General features: G+C 36.4%; 2 pseudogenes; both read left to right on the top strand.

Moving 5' to 3' along the window:
• Positions 1-6,732: 6,732 nt before the first annotated feature.
• On the top strand, positions 6,733-9,066 carry LOC147925170 (uncharacterized; annotated as a pseudogene).
• Positions 9,067-10,276: 1,210 nt separating this feature from the next.
• LOC147925169 (uncharacterized) lies at positions 10,277-11,365 on the top strand (annotated as a pseudogene).
• The last annotated feature ends 3,277 nt before the right edge of the window (positions 11,366-14,642 follow it).

Here is a 14,642-nt window from a genome sequence, read left to right as displayed (position 1 = left end):
TTAACTAGGTAAACAAAACAATTCTCTGAAGCCGTATTCTTGATTATCGATTGGTGGAGCTTCTCCTCTTATTTCGAATCTTTGGAATCTCCACTGTTGATTTCTGATTTTCCATCTTCGGCGAGATTTATTATCTCAGAGTCGAACTCCAATTTTGCCTCCTTGAAAAGCACCGAACCTCTAAAAGAAAGAAGAAGAAGGAAGATAGTGGATTGTTTATTTGAATGTTTATCTTTTTAAACATTTGCTCGTTAACTAGTCTTAGTAACGATTAGTTAACTCTGTGTAATTGTTCTGTTTAACCAGTTAACATTGTGCCTTAATCGGCAAAATCAATTACATTTATTTCAAAGTCAACAAAAAAAATGAGTATTTATTTCACCAAATGAAGAGTTGATGCTTTAAATCAACGAAAATGTATAGTTGGGGATTTTTATGACATTTTTTCCCAATACTAGATTCTTTTGTTTTAATTGAATAACACGAAACTTTTAATGACTTTATAAATGTCTGAATCCAATAACTCAGATTTGTTAAGATTTTAAATGAATTTTTACAAATCACAAACTAATAACACTAAACTTTAACAGACTTTAACAAAATCTTGATCTAATCACAACAGATTCTACATTACTTACTAATAAAAGGGGTTATTTGAAGCTCCTCACGCTATCCACGTCAGCCTATTCTAAAACACCTTAGGAGATGCCATGTCACCCCTTCTAATATCTCTTCTTTTTCCCCTCTTTCCTCTTCTAATATCAAACAACATATTGTTTTGTTTTGATGGAAGCCAAATAAAAAGGCCAGCTTCGCAATAATACTTAAGCCCATTGATTAAACTTTGAGCTAATAAGCCCATAAATCTAAAATATTACAGACTCGAGAAAAAACCTTCTTCATCGAGAACTCTTCCTCCGCTCTCTACCATCGTCATCGTCTTCCAAAAACCTAAAATTTTCAATCGATTCAACTTACCTAGAAATTTAATAAAGAAACAACAGTTATCAAACCTCTGAGTTTCCCTACTCCGTCTTCTTCAAAGTCCAATTTAATGGCTATTATCTCCAAAGTCATCAAGAGTTTCAGAATGAAAATCTATAAAGTCGACTACCCTTGTCGATTATACAACCTGAAGATATATTGGTGTTGTTACTGGTTATACAACACAAGAGAGATGATCAAGAAGCAATGAGTAAACCTGATACAACCAAGAGTACAGACACAGATTCATTGAACGTTGCAGTGAACACGTCTGATACAAACACATGTTCAGACATAGAAGCAGTGAACAAGATGGAGCATGTGTAACCAGCTACAGACACAGACGCAATGATTCCTCATGAAGAGAATTAGAGAATACTAGCTCAGCCAAGACAGCTCAATGTGAAGTCACATGGAATGAAGTGACATGCTGAACCTTGGAGTCTTATCGAGAAGATCCAAGAAGTGAGAGCTCAACCAGTCATGCTTTAAGCTCATGAGAACAAGTCTTTCATTAGCAGCTGTGTAAACCTGAAAAGCACAACAGAGCAGAAATAGGTTTTAGCAGTTGAGTATACTCGAAGTGCAACAGAGCTGAAAATAGAGCATACAACTTGTAGTGGCTGTGTAGTGCAACAGAGCTGGAAACAAGGTAAACCTCGTGAAGAGGTTGTGTAGTGCAACAGAGCGGAAAAGCGTCAAGTTGCAGCAAATAGTGGAACGGCTGTGTCAGAAAAGCATGTTTGTGTTAGGTGTGACAGGAACAAAAGTATGGGTCAAGTTGACAAAAAGAGAACAAGCTTTTACCCAGAAGAAAAGAGGAAGAAGCTTGTGGAACCTAGGATTTGTGGAGAACTCTAAGAAGTATAAAAGGAAGAGGTGGTAACAAGAAGCAGCTTACGCACCCTAGACCTAAAATTGAGAGAAGCACACATGTTGTGTGTGGTGTTGTCCCACCAGTAAGATAGAGAATCTGCTGGTGGTTTTTGTAGAGGTTCACACTCGTCGGAAAAGACAAAGAGTGGCGGTTCCTTTAGTTCATGTAGATTAGAGTGGTAGGCACAAGTGTGTGCTAGATACCATTGGCAAATGTGACTTTTGCGTTCTAATTCTAGTGAATGATTCTGGACTTGGTCCCGGGGATGTAGGTTATCCGAACCCCGTTAACAAATCTCTTGTGTCGTCTCTTCACTATCCTTTCATCTCTCTGTTAAGCATCGCACATAGAGATCTGTCATACAAGTTTGTAGATCTAGCATGCATCTCATTATTTTCACAACCAACCCCAAGAAATACAAAGAACCACTACAATCTATATATGGAGAAATCGAAACTACAAGCCCCTCCCTAACCATTGACCTTTCAGATTTTTGATACCATTGATGGAGACTTTTGCAAGGAAGATGTTTTAGTCCGCCTCATCCATTTTTGGGAAGCTCGAAATTTCAAGAAAGGAAACATGCTTATGGGCGTTGAACTGCTTCTCATCGACTCTAAGGTATGTTGACCATATATGTTTCCAATAAACTCTTATGAAAAACAAAACCTAACTGTCAAACTTACAGTCTAATGCAGTCCAAGCCTACATACTAGCAAACCGCCTATTCCGCTACGAAGGTCGGCTGAAATTCAACTCTGTTTACACACTCAATAATTTCATGATTATTGCCAGCAAAAAGGTGTACAAAGTGTTAGACCACAAACACGGGATCATCTTTACGGATAAAACATCAATGGTATTGGAGCCTATTGGAGACCATCAGATCGACGAACAAAAGTTTCGTTTCCGTAACTATGAAAATTCCGCCTCTATTGTAGACACAAATGCAGATCTATTTGGTCAGTTAATCTTAACTGTTGTTTATTTTTTAAAACCTTAAACTCTGATCCATTTTCATACCTTCTTATTTTTCTGTATGTTGTAGATGTTATTGGCCTGTTACGCCTAATTGTTGGCGACAATATCCACTCCCCTTCAACACTGGAAACATCACAGCAAGTGTAAGGCAGCCGATCAACTGATAGAGTGTTCTTACACCTCCAACTGAAAGAGTAATGCATTCTTCCGTTATTTTAAAAAGCAAACCTATTACTAAGTTTTCATACAACTAAATAACATAATTCTCATATTTAGTGGCCAGACTATTCGTATATACTTCTGGGGAACCATTGCTGCACTATTTAGAGAAAGATGGAACCAAAGTGAAGTCAAAACGTTGTCTTCCTCATCACTATTGTCAACCCAAAAACAGTAGGACGTAAGTAATCTTTTCTGAAAGTTGACATAATCTTGGTAAGGAAGAACAGACAAATTAAATATCTAACAAGAAAACTTTTGTACATATTTGCAGCTGCTATGACACTTAGCTCAACATCTTCCACACGCATATTCTTTGACGCAGACGTTTCAGAAACCAAACAATACCTGACATGGTATACATTTCATTACTTACTAATAAACACATCTCCAGTTTCTCTTGAAATCGAATCTAACTCAGTTTTGGTTAACAGGTTAGGTGATAATGGTCACAACACTCCAAAAATTGCAAGATCCTCCTCTGCCGTTACCAAACTTGAGACAGTTACAATCCAAGAAATTCTCCAATTTCTACAAAATGAGAATCCCCAGGTGATGTTCGACTTTCCATTTAATTTACAATTTTCAAACTTTTGAAACAGCTTCATCAAACTAAACAGTTTAAAACACAAAACAGGAAGCTAGCTTTTACTTGGTACCATTCTTGACATACAACCACAATATGGTTGGTACTACATCTCATGCAGCAAATGCAACAACAAACTTGAGAAGGCTGATACATCTTTGTACTGCAACTACTGCAAGGAATCCAACAACATCGGTGTCATCAGGTTTCCTAAATTCTAACTCAGACATGTGCTTTACTTGATCTTGCCTTTTTAAAAAAAAAAAAAGAATTTAAAGACTTTCATGACTACACAGATATCGTTTTGAGATACGAGTATCTGACAAAAACAAAGATGTTGCAACTTTTGTTGTCCTCGATAGTGAGGCCACCAAAATTGCTGGGCGTAGAGCTGCTGATGTTTTAAACGAGGAAATGGAGGTATTGTAGATCAACTATACTTTTCCTTTTGAAATTTTATTACTATTCTAACTTATTCACTCATGCTCAGGCTTCCAGCACAACTTCGTATACTGAAATAAATTTGCAGACCCCAGAATGTTTAAAACATATCGTTGGCAATACTTGCAAATTCCAAATCAAGCTCTCTGAATATAACTTCAAAACTTCTCGCCAAACTGTCTCAATCTCCCGCATTTTGGAAACCATCACTGACCATCCAGCCGAATCAGAAGAAGGAAGTTCTACCAAGTCGCTTCCTGAAACTCAAAGTACTACCACTACATGCAAATCTCGAGAAAAATCACATGTCAATGATTCAACCGATAAGAACAGATCTACTCTGGAGAAATGTCCCCGTCTGGATAATAAGTAGTGATGTTCTATGTTTTCATAATTTCCATTGTGTGTCAAGAGTTATGCTTTTCCACTATCTTTCTATGAACTCTATGTGTTCAAAGGCTTAAATAAATTGAACAAAGTATGTTGCTTTCTCACTATCGTAGCAGTTATGGTCAAGTACGTACTTGAAATATTGTTAATTAGAACATAGTTTAAAGTCTAATCACAAGAGTTGTTCTATCTATATTACAAATCAAAAGTCGGAAAACTCCAACCAACGTAAGTAAATATTACAAGATACATCAAACAAGCTCCACGGCCAAAGGTAAAACTACAATGCACTTCCGAAAGTTACAAATACCCTGTAAAACCAACTGATATCTAATGTAGCTTCTGGGAATATCATATGCCACTTTCCTCAAGAACAACTCCTTATACTTATCCGTTCATCACATGTATGGAAACTAAAACGCAGAAAAAGAACTTAGTAGTTAAAGCAAAATTATTGATATAGAAATTACAGAAAACATACATGAAAATATCAAAAAGACTACATTTTTTAAAAACAGTAAAACCTGGAAATAAGTATCGTCAGTACAAAATTAAATTAATCATCCACTCTTTAACTATCCCAGTAATTATAAACAAAACTCTTCACGTTCTTACAAAGAGTTTCACAACTCCCTAAAGCTTCCCTGACTTACCAAAAACAACAAAAAACCAGTGACGCCTCACCCTCAATCTCCTACTACCTTCAACGCTTTCTCACCACCGTAGGTAGGATATACTCTACACTTCAAAAACACCTAAATACCAAACCAGACCTACTTATTCAAACTTTTATACAAGTTGCAGGTTGGATAAAAGATGGTAAATAAAAAACAAAAGCACAAAGCACCGCTACAGGATACAAACAATCAAAGAAAAAGGAAAAGAACTCACGAGCAAGGTACAGGTCACTAACATTTCTTCAAAAATATAACTAAATAGCGTCGCTTACAACAACCAACTAACCATCAAAACCTGCAGGTCAAACGAGTCAAGATCTTCAAATTCCCATTACCAGCTATTACAATTGTAAGTTTTGTCAATCCCCTAACAAAAAACCTGGTCAAGAGTCATCGCTTCAGGAAATAGGCCGCTAACATACACTCTGCTATTTTCTTAATAGGTGGCTGTAAAAAATGCAACAAACACGGTCCATCCCTCAATCCTGGAATAAGTACTTATATATTATGACCCCTTTAACACATATACTAATTAGAACAATGCATTTCTAATACAATGCATCATAAGGAAGCCCGATTATATCGGAAAGCAATCATAGTCTCTAAGAAATGGCTACGGCACAACAAACGCTCTGTCTCTACAAACCGACGACCTATTAAGCGCCAAAGAATTAACCGAAGCACAACTCACCATCAGGCATCTACTTCGACAAATAAAAAAGGTATATCTAATTCAATAGAAATATTCAACCTGATGTACTACTAAAACTTTTCATTTCTTCATTTAGACAAGGGACAATACATGAACAAAACAACAAAGCATCACCCCACCGCCTATCATGATTGTAAGCTTCTCCTTATAGTACTACTCCACTAAACATATACCCATGCTAAAGTTTAATTCCTAATTACCATAGCATTTGCTAAATGCAGGTGGATGCGACAGGTGTTCTGAATACGGTAAGATGATCATCAATAATGTTATTTGACAGCTATGTTATTTACAAAATAAATATTTTACAATCACTAACACACATTAGATAAACACTTAAAAACAGTGAGGAGCAAAAATAGAAGAACAATGAGACTTGTCCTCATCTTATCTAAAAGACTAACCCGCAAGGAATAAGGTCAGTTGCTGAGCATTGGAAACAAAAAACCTATACAATCTACAAAATAATACCTAATATATGTGTCATTCCTTATGCATAACACAATTATTGTACAGGTGAATCATCTCAAACGCCACTAAGATTATCCAGGCAAGCCAGAAAAGAACTTTGAGGTCACTCTTCATCATACAATACTATATCTTCCCTAATCATCCAACAGCATCTATGGCAAAAGAAAATCCAATTTTACAATGCAGCCATTTTAATGCATTAGTATGGTATTCAGAGAAAACTGGTGATGATTTTATAACTGGAGAACCAGTTTTCACAATATGTTGCGGTCAAGGACGAGTTAAACTACCACCAATCAGACAAACTCTTGCATTTCTCGACCACCTCCTAGAACATAGCTTCTCATTTCGTATGAACATACGAGTCTACAATTCTATAATAACATTCACATCAATGAGAGCCAAAATAGATCATATTGTGACATCAGGAAAAGGCCCACCATGTTTCAGGATACATGGCCAAAATTACCATCGGATTGGTTCCTTAATCCCATTGCCAGGCGACACACCAAAGTTTCTGCAAATGTATATCTTTGATACTGAAAATGAGGTCTCCAATCGATTGAAGACAATGTCACAAAGAAACACAGGAAACGATCTTCAAGAGGAAGTAGTTGTCGGCTTGCTTAATATGTTAGATGAACACAATTGTTTGTGTATATTCTTCCGGAAAGCAAGAGATAGATACAAAGCAAATGAAGTCCAAGATTTAAGAATGTGATTGGTTGGTCAAAGAGGTAAGGGTAAGCAGTATGATTTACCTCAAGTGAGAGAAGTGGCAGGTCTTATTGTGGGAGATATAACAGCCACTACCAGATACAAATATGTAATCTTGGAATTGCAGTCAGGCCACTTGCAAGACATTAGGGACGACCATCCTTTCTTCATGAGCTTGCAATATCCATTGTTGTTCCCATTTTGCGAATATGGGTTTCACGCAGAAATCCCCCATGCGGTCACACAAAATTGCGAAAGAAGGACTTTCATAAGTATACGAGAGTTCTATGCTTACCAAATCCAAACAAGACTGACCGAAGGAATGACAATCATAAAGTCAGGACGCTTATTTCACCAGTATGTTGTTGATGTATACACAATCATTGAGCAAGAAAGACTTCGCTGGGCAAAAGACAACCAAGAACAGTTAAGAGCTGACTTATACAACAATGTATTTGATGCAGTGAGTAAAGGTGAAACCGAAGCCATAAAAGTAGGAAAAAGAATAATTTTGCCCTCAAGTTTTACAAGTGGTCCTCGATATATGATAGAAAAATATCATGACGCTAGGGCAATATGTAGAGCATATGGTAATCCAACTTTATTTATCACAATGACTGCAAACCCTAACTGGCAAGAAATAAAGGATCATTTGGCTACTTATGGAGGCACATCAGGAAATGATAGACCAGATATTGAATGTCGTGTCTTTAAAATGAAACTCGATGAACTCCTAAAAGACCTCGAACAAGGCACATTCTTCAGTCCATCTATTGCTGGTACGTTCTCAATGTTAATTGATGTTTAAATCAATTTAAAAATATTAATTACTTACATGATTTACACATTTCGTTCAGTGCTACACACCATTGAGTTCCAGAAACGTGGCCTCCCACACGCTCATATACTTCTATGGTTGGATAATACACCGAAACAACCAAGCCCTGGTCAAATTAATTCAGTCATTTCAGCGGAACTACCTAACAAAAGTGAAGACCCACTTGGATTTGAACTGGTGGAAAAGCACATGATGCATGGACCTTGTGGAATCGATAGGCCATCGTCTCCATGCATGACAAATAAAGTCTGCACGAAAAAGTATCCCCGTCCTTACAATGAGCACCTGACGATTGACCAATCCGGCTATATTATATACTGTCGTCGTCCTAACGAAGAAAAAACTGTCATCAAAGGAGGAACAAGGTTGGATAATCGCTTTGTCATACCACACAATCTGCCTATTTTGAAAAAATATCAAGCACACATCAATGTGGAATGGTGCAACACTTCAAATGCTGTGAAGTACCTTTTCAAATATGTAACAAAAGGAATGGATAAAGCAACTATTTTGATCGAGAAAGGTACTACTAACACAAGCAACAGTCAAGATACTACAAGGGTTGTCAAGGAAAGAAATGAAATTCAAGAGTACTTAGACTGTCGATATCTCTCTGCTTGTGAAGCTATGTGGCGCATTTTTTCATTTCACATACACCAAAGGAAGCCTTCGGTTCAGAAATTGATTATCCATCTTGAAGGTCAACAATCAGTTGCTTACAAACAGACAACAAATTTGCAATATGTCCTATCAAGAGCTAATATCGAAAGGACCATATTCACAACATGGATGGAAATGTGTGACCAGTGTGAAGAAGCAAGACAATATACATATGTCAAATTTCCAATTCACTATGTGTGGGACAATGATACTAAACTATGGCATAAGAGACAACGGGGTTACTCAATAGGCAGAATAGTCAATATCCACCCAACTTCTGGTGAGTTATACTACCTTAGGATTATGCTCAACGTCGTTAGAGGGCCAAGAAACTATGACGAGATCAAAACAGTAGGTGGGGTAATTCAAGCAGATTATAAGGCAGTATGTTACGCAAGAGGTTTGCTAGACAACGATAAAGAGTGGCATCAAGCTATGAATGAAGCAAATAAATGGGCAACAACTTTCAGCTACGCCAACTATTTGTTCTATTGCTTATATATTGTGAAGTAGCAAACCCACTACGATTGTGGGAACAAACGTGGAAATCAATGTCAGATGACATACCTAACAAGCAACGGCGAGCTTTTGGATTTCCCAGTATGAATTTCAAAGAAGATGAGCTGCAACATTATACTTTGATCGAGATAGAACAGATCCTCCACCAACATGAATGGTTACTCATGGACTTCAATGATATGCCTAAACCTGATTTAAAAGTCCTAAAAGAATTAGGCAACAACTTATGGCGACAAGAACAACAATACGACGTTAAAAAAGAGGGAGAAGAACATCATAAACTGTTCAACCAACTTAATCCAGAACAACAAATTGTCTACAAGGCAGTTTTGGAATCCGTATACAACAATATGGGACAACTATTCTTCCTCTATGGAGCTGGGGGAACTGGGAAGACATTTGTCTACAAGACAATAATCTCCAAATTAAGATCAGAGAAACGGATAGTCCTACCTGTTGCTTCATCTGGCATTGCAGCGTTGCTTCTCCCAGGTGGAAGGAAAGCCCTTTCAAGGTTCAAGATCCCTCTAATCGTTACTGAAGATTCCATTTGTGAAATTAAAAAAGGTACCATGCTTGCAGAGCTACTAATCAAAACTAACTTGATCATATGGGATGAAGCACCGATGTCTCATCGACACACATTTGAGGTGCTCGACAGAACATTGAGAGACTTTCTTTCCACAGAAGACTCTTCAGCGAGCGAAAAACCTTTTGGCGGAAAGACGGTCCTACTAGGTGGAGACTTTCGGCAGATCCTCCCTGTGATACCGAATGGAACCAGAGCCGATACAGTACTTGCATCTATAAGCCACTCATATTTATGGAATTCCTGCAAAGTATTTATGTTGGAAACAAACATGAGACTACACCATTCAGAAACAAGATTCTCAGCTTGGCTACTAACTATTGGCAATGGAACCGCACCAGCATGTGAAACAGATGATGCGAATGATAAAGATGAAGGTGAAGCAGAGCCGGCGTGGAGATGTACTGGGCTACAAGCGAGGGAGAATATTGGACCTCATAGTTTTTATTTCTAGTTTAATTTTCTTCTTAAAAAAATAAAAACATCTGTTTTAGACATTGACAAGGTTCGAACCTAGGAGCTAAGACTCGGCTTTTACAGTTTCAACCACTAGACCACACAAAATTTCTTGTAAAATCGGCCGAAAATTAGTTAATATTTTAAACGGCCGCAAGCATGTGCTTTGCTTGCTTGGCCTTGTGGCCGGCTCTGAGGTGAAGTCGTACAAGTTCACCATTCTTTTTTTTTAAAACCAAAAGGAAACCAACTCCAACAAATCACTGAAGCAGCATATCCACTACAATAAAGCTCCGACACCACCTTTAAATATTTGACAGAACGAGCAATCCTAACTCCAAGGAATGAGTATGTTGATGAGATAAATGCCTACATGTTATCTCAGGTTGGAGGAGAAGCAAAAGAATACTTAAGCTCACATAGCATAGGCAAAGAGGATACAGTGGGAGCAGATTATGAAGCACTATATCCTGTAGAGTATTTAAACTCTTTAGAGTTCCCTGGTTTGCCCAAGCATAAGATAACTCTCAAAAAAGGAGTCCCAATAATGCTTCTACGGAACATAAATCAAAAGGAAGGAATGTGCAACGGTACAAGAATGATAGTCACTAATTTAGGAGAAATAGTGATAGAAGCTGAAATAGTAATAGGAACGCATGTTGGGAAGAAGGTATTCATACCAAGGATTATTTTATCACCCCCATAATCAGAACATCCTTTCACACTGCAAAGACGACAATTTCCAGTTAGAGTTTGCTATGACATGACGATTAATAAAAGTCAAGGCCAAAGCTTAAAGAATGTTGTCCTCTATCTGCCAAGTCCAGTTTTTAGCCACGGACAACTATATGTTGCTCTTTCTAGAGTTACATCTCCTAATGGCCTCACTATTCTACAAGGAGAAGAATCTAAAAAAGGTGGCACTACAAATATTGTCTACAAGGAAATCTACAATGACATACCCAAAGACAATGGTAAATCCCTACACTTATTACCAAACAAATGTAATTTATTGACACTCTTCTATATAAATGCAGGATCAAATTCCATCGAATTTCAGACGTAGACACACCTTCCAGAACACCAATTGTAAGAAAAACTCTAGATTTTAATCCAATGATAGAAAACAACAATGCTGGCTTTGCAATGTAAACAATAAAAAAACCGCCTGACCAAAGTCTATAATCATGCACATATGCAGGTTTAACCAAAAGGAAGAAAGCAGAGTCAGGGAAAGTGGAGGAATGAAAAAGACTCTCAAATATAGATTAACTACCACAAGAAGAACTTCCATGAGACCTGTTTCTGTAAACCAAACATAACAACATCTTCTTTATTCTCGATTTGGAGTTTCCTGCAGTTTAAAAAAAAATTTAAGTCAATTTTAACAAATAGACATCTACTCTTAGTCAATGAGACTAATAATCTACAAACGATATTTTACGAAGGAAAAAAAACCAAGTAGCTAAATTTTAGGATGCAGCCCCATTTAAACAAAATTAATCCAAACAACAATACATAAGTTGTTGGACTACCTAAAAAGGCCAAACAACAATGGATAAAATTCAATGGGCCTACAGACATTTAAATGAAAGGCCCGTTAAGAACAAAAACAAACATCATCACGAAAACATACAAATGATCATTCCTGCATACGCAAAATTAAACCATCATAATATAACTGATTTTAAACAACACGATTACCATTTTGCCGGATCAGCTACCCTGTAGAAGGTAGTTTAAAATATGTAACTATAGAGTAATGAACATCAAACACCCACCTCACCAAGATTCATTGAATTTTAACAATAAATAAGAAAGTCATGGCAATGAATACAGAAGGAATTCGAAACAAAAACAAAGTTATCAACCGTCCATGGAACTCTAAACGACTAAGCGCTAATATAAATAACCAGTCACTCTTATCCAAAGAGCAACAAAAAGAAATCCAAGAAGCTCCAAAAAAAAGCCATGGGAGATAACCCAAATCTCATTTCTACTTTATCATACAAAACTATCAGCATTAACATTCAAAGATCCAATGAAATCGCCATCATTATCAGAAGACCAAACACGAATCAAAACCACATCAACATACGCATCCCTTACACCCCAAACGGTGGAGGACCTACCTCGCAAACCTTGAGCAACAACCTACACTACATTCTATCATATCATGAAATCGAAGACCTCGACGCAACAAGAATGACATCAAGGTTCATCACCTTCTTCAATGCAGTTCGAATGGAAGAACCTCCAACAGGTAGGTCTATTTTTCTAAGTTTCACAATCACAGATTTCTCTCTCCATGCCAATGCCAGCTTAGACATCGACGTCCTCATTGCCGATCTAGAGACTTCCAAAAGACTTCCAACCGCAGAAGAAGAAAATGATGAGTGCACCATCTGTCTGCAAACATTCAAAGGACGCAATGATATCAACAACCTCAATTGCAAGCACATCTATCACCATGAATGTATAATTCAATGGTTGTATGCAAGACAAAATTGCCCAATATGTAGAAGTACAATGATCTAAACTTTTTCATAGATATAAGCTTAAATCTATTACATCAGGTTTGTATTCTCTTACATACCTATGTGATTTCTAATTTAAAGCTTCAATTCCGACACATAATCAAGTCTACAATTTGTCAACTCGATTTGGTAAACGAACCTTCATAGTATAGATTCAATCTTTGCTCATAGCTCTCCCAGTGTCGACGATGAATAGACAACTAACCATCTCTCTGTTTTAATTGCATATTCTGCATGTGAGATCGCACACCAAATCACACATTCAGAAATCGAAAAAAAAGGGATCGACATTCTAATGTAAATTAATAAACTGCTAAAAGCAATTTATTATATAGGTTTTTTAAAGCCGAACAATAAAATAGGATGAACAGAGATTTAAGCTAACCTCTATGACAAAATAGATTTCCATTCCGATTGGAAAATGAAAGGTTATCTGAAATCCGGAAACTTATCTGCCATCCGAAAACTGATTCGTATTGCTCTTCGTTTCAGTCAGCATATCAGGATGTTTATGGCGATTCCCAGACTTCATTAGGCGATGGCAATAGATATAGAAAGAGATAAGGTATAAGAATCGACTGAAATTACATAATCTGAAAGTTCCGTTTTCACCAGTTAACGAAAAAAGGAACTTCCCCTTCTATCGACTTTGTGACAACCCCTTTGACTTTTGTTTTCGTCATTGTTTATTTAATTTCGTTTAAAACCCAAGTTTATAAATCAAGTTAATTATTGTCACAGTTTAATATTTACAATAGTTTATCTACCAAATGATAGTGGTTCTTAGTGTTTGATAATTTTTATTGAATGTTCATAGAATATAAATCTGTAACTTAGCAAATTCAAATACATAAACAGTTCATGTTTCAAAAAAAATTTAACCTTTAAATCAATTATCATATAATACCATACATAAACATGTGTTACAAATAGTTTCACATTGTAAAAACAAAAATAGCTACTGTCAGTCAAAAGTTCTATCTTAGAAATTCAAAAAAATAATAAGACTTCCACATTATAAGATGTTTTTTTTTAAAGTAACATTTATATGAATAGATTTAACATTTGAACAAGTATGTAAATGTTAAAATAAGCAAATATGATGATAGATTTTATACAACATTACATTTGCAATGAAAACAAACCTATTAATTGTTATACCGGGCGTAGTCCGGAATGTCCCCTAGTAACATTTAAAATCCTTAAAACTCTTTCAAATCTTAAACCAATAATCTCCACTAAACTTTTTGAAATATCATGCTACAAATATTTCATTCGACAATTTATATTTTTCTGAAAATACTGTAGTTTTCACAAATTTCAAGCTATTTTACGTTTTTACTTTCATATGTGACGTTATTTTTATTTGATACATGTCATTTATTAAAATGACCATGATTATTTTTGCTTTTTTTCTTTATCTCAACCACCTGAAATTCTTGTCTTTTGCCGGATCTTCTTCACTGTAACCATCTCCCTCACGATGACCACCACCATCGCATCGACCTCAACAACCACTGCATCAAATAAATCCTAAACCATCGTTGCCTATCCGTCACCGTCACCTCTGTAACAACCACACCCTCCTTTGTATCCACCATCATCGTTGTTTTGATAAGCACCGCCACCGTTATATTTCATTTCTTTCTCTCGCCAAATTTTATACTAGAATAATGGTATCAATTATCACCTTAAATCTCATTTTTCCTAACAAAAGTATTGTTTTATAATTACCATAACTTAAAAGGATAATTTGGTATTTATCTTAGTTATGCTTACCCCACCTTAAAAAGAAAATAGTTAAGTGACCAAAGGTCGATAACTCGATTAGAAATGTATCCTGAAATATTGAATGAGGTCACATGATCGAAGGATAGTTACAGTTGAAAGACACGTCCGGATCAAATAAGATGGACATATGGTTTTAGAGTCAGAACGTTCCAGTTAACAAAAACAAAAAAGAAAAATAGCAAAAGTGAAAGTTCTAA

The sequence above is a fragment of the Camelina sativa genome, chromosome 16, assembly GCF_030686135.1.
Source record: "Camelina sativa cultivar CO46 ecotype springtype chromosome 16, ASM3068613v1".
In the NCBI taxonomy this organism is placed as follows: Eukaryota; Viridiplantae; Streptophyta; class Magnoliopsida; order Brassicales; family Brassicaceae; genus Camelina; species Camelina sativa.
Note: the sequence above shows the minus strand (reverse complement) of the source record. Positions and strands in the feature narration are given on the sequence as shown.